Source organism: Bubalus kerabau, chromosome 20, assembly GCF_029407905.1.
Source record: "Bubalus kerabau isolate K-KA32 ecotype Philippines breed swamp buffalo chromosome 20, PCC_UOA_SB_1v2, whole genome shotgun sequence".
Taxonomy (NCBI): Eukaryota; Metazoa; Chordata; class Mammalia; order Artiodactyla; family Bovidae; genus Bubalus; species Bubalus kerabau.
Window position 1 is genome coordinate 1,624,495 of NC_073643.1, and position 3,280 is coordinate 1,627,774.

Below are 3,280 nucleotides of genomic sequence, written 5' to 3' on the forward strand. Positions count from 1 at the left end.
GATGGGCCGCACTCCATGGGTCCTATAAAAGTTGGGCTCAACCCAGCAACTACGAACAGAAGTATTTCCAAAGACCACACTCAAGTGTGTGTGTGTGTGTGTGTGTGTGTGTGTGTGTGTCTGTATCTCCCTCTCGCCGTCTTGGAGTCTGTCTCGGAAGCTTCATGGATTTCTGCCTCTGTCTCTCCCGACAGCCGTCCACCGGGCCTTTGGTCTGGCCCCGGCCTCTCCCAGGTGCTATGGCTCTGGCTGAGGAGCTCGCGCAGGCCAGCTGTCTCCCATGGCGTGGGTGCGTGCGAGTGTGTGTGTCTGTCTGTGTGCCTGCCTGTGGTTCGTCTGCTCTCTCAGGAAGGTCGGGTGCTTGGCGGGCGGCGTGGGGACAAGGGGGGCGAGGGGCCTCGGTAGGGCAAAGGGGCGGGGCTGAGGCGCTCCGGTCGACCGCGCCTCCGTGGCTCCCGGTGGGTTTGGGCAACGGGCAGGTGCCGGGCAAGTTGGGCGCTCAAGATTCGCTGCGCCTAGGCCCGCAGGAGGTTCAGAGGCCCCCGGGCCGCGGGGATCGGGAGGCGGCGGGCCCCGAAGACCGACACCTCCGGGGTCGCGCGGCCCTGAGCGGCGAACGGGATGGGGGGGAGGCCCCGCTCAGCCAGCGCGGCCGGGTCTGGAGTGGCCGGGGGTGGGAGGGCGCCGAGACCTCCGCACCCCTCAGCCCACCCCCCAGGCCCCGCGCGCACGCACGCACGCACGCCCTCCCGGTCACTGGGGGGTCCTGGAAGCCCATCGGGCCCCGGGCCAGGCCAGGCGGTTGCTGGTCTGGTGTTGGCGGTGTTCGGGGGCCGGGCCGGCGTCAGCAGGCTGGAGTGCGGTCGCGGGTCGTGCGGCTCAAGTACAGCACGGCCCCCCGAGGAGAGGGGCGGCCCGTTGGCCCGACCTGCAGGTCAGAGCGAAAGGGAGGCGAAGCGCAAGGCTCTTAGGGCGCCCCGCGGCGACCGCGTCCGTCTCCGGCCCTATCGGCCTGAAGGCGCCCGATCTCGTCTGATCTCGGAAGCTAAGCAGGGTCGGGCCTGTTTAGTATCTTGGATGGGAGACCACCTGGGAATTCCGGGTGCTGGAGGCTTTTTTGCCTACCAGAAGAGGTCCTTTAGCCCCCGCCCCGCGTCCCAATTCTTGGACCCACACCCCCCTCGCCCCCCCGCCACCCCCGCAGCCCCAGCCCCTCCCGGGGCGGGGGGAGTGAGTGGGTGGCCGGGGCCCCGACTCCCGCTGCAGACCTGGGTTGCCTCCCCGCGGCCCGCGAGCCCCTCCGCATTCGCATTCGGCTTTCAGGAAACCAGACGACCGGCCGTCCCGTCTCCCTCTGGGGCTCCTTTGGCTTGCCTCAGGCAATCCCGGGGCTTGCACCGACTCCAGCCAGAGCCCCAGCCCCCGCCCCACCCCCAGCCTCGCAGGCGATCGCGCATGCGCATGCGAGCGCGCGCACAGATCGATGTGCCCAAACGGGGCATCTAGCTTGTTGCCTTGTACTGTGGGTGGATCTATGCCTGGGAGTGGGACTGCTGAACCATAGGCTACTTCTACGTTTAGTTCCTTCGCGAACCTCCATACTCTTTTCCATCCCGGCTGTACCAACTCCCATTCCTGCTCAGCGTGGAGGAGAGTTCCCTTTGCTCCACAGCTTCTCCAGCATCTGCTAAGGACAGACATTGCAATGAGGCCCAATCGGACTCGGGCGAAGTGGTCCCTCCTTGGCGTTTGGAGTTGAGTCTCTCCAATCATTAGTGACGTGGAGCAAGATGACCGTTTGGAAATGCAGATGCAATTCTGTCACCATCCTGCTCCAACGGCTCTTGTATTTTCCCATCATATTGAAGATACGACCAATTCCCTTCATGCCTGCTCCTCACGTTCTTCTCGGATGTCTTTTCCCTGGAATGCCCTCTGCACTCTTTGGCTTCCATCCCATAGGGCATTTTCATTTCTTGAACGTCCTAAGTTTCCCTGGTCACGTAGACTTCCAGGATGCTGTTTTCCCTGCCTGAAATTCTTCCTGCATCTCAACCCTGGTTTACGTAGGTTCCACCTATGGACCTCAACGCAATGGTTACTCTGAAAAGCCTTCCCTGACACCCAGGTTTTGGTGAGGGTAGAGGCCCCTCGACAAGTTCTCCAAGGATCTGCCTGTGATGTATCATTAGAGTCGTCTCAGTGAAAGCAGGAACTCTGTGTCTGCTTCTCTCCGCCTTCTAGTTCCAGAAACTTATTACATGCCTCCCAGCTCATCGTAGGTGCTCAGGATTTACTTAGTGTGTGAAAGACAGAAAAGTTCTTGGAAGCCTCAAGGTGTCACTTGGCTCGGCACTTTTGATCTCTTTGTATATTTGGCGATTCCATTCTTTCCTTTCCTGGGTTCATGTGTACGCTATATTCAAGGCACAATCTAAGGCATTAAGACATATCCATCAGTATGGGTTCTTGCTTTCAAGGAACTCGTACAGCAGATTTCTACAGTTTAGGGCTTTTCAAATGCTCTAGAAGAATGTGAACGTTCAGTGTGATCCATTTTCATTTCCAAGAAAGATCGTTTGACTTCCATAGCAAAGGTGGAGACCTTCCGACGTGTAGTCCAATACTTAGACCTTGACCATGTCAGGCAAGTCTTGTGGTTCCTTCTGGAGGTGTGTGGCTCTTGCAGAAACGTGAAGATCTTCCATCGTCCTCGGACTTTGGTGTCATTTGCAATCATCAAGAAAGCTTCCAGGTATAGGTTCCAGACCACCACCGCACACACTCAGTAGGCAACGGAGTGGATTCCAGGAATATGCGTTGTTAACCAGCATCACCGTTGCTATTGTTGCTGCACGCTCTATGCAGTGGCCAGAGCCTGGATTGTCCACTGGGTCTCATGTGGAATGGAAAGAAGGGCTTCCCCCACCCCCCACCCCACCCCCCACTGTTGACAGCCTTGTGACTAGAAACGGGCCCCGAAACAAGAATCAGACAAACCAGATAAGCCCAGATGGTAGTTCATGAGATGAAGAAACTAAGCAGCTGGTTGGGATGGCGCCAAGGGGAAAGGCTGCTCTTTTTGTCTCCCGCTCTACTCCTTTCTTCCTGGACGCCTTAGGGGTTCATCATGGAGATTTGAAATAAAGTTCACCAAAGTCATATGTGTTGAATCAAGATTTTGCATTTCACCATCTCTCAAAAACGAAGAGTGCTTAACCTGCACAGGTTTCTTTCAAAAAAGTCAATTGCTTTTCAGTTCTGGGGTTTCTCTCTTGCC

The 3,280-nt window shown here is 57.8% G+C and overlaps 1 pseudogene; it reads left to right on the forward strand.

Annotated features, from left to right (window-relative positions):
• The first annotated feature begins 994 nt into the window (after nucleotides 1–994).
• Nucleotides 995–1,114, forward strand: LOC129635617 (uncharacterized; annotated as a pseudogene).
• The last annotated feature ends 2,166 nt before the right edge of the window (nucleotides 1,115–3,280 follow it).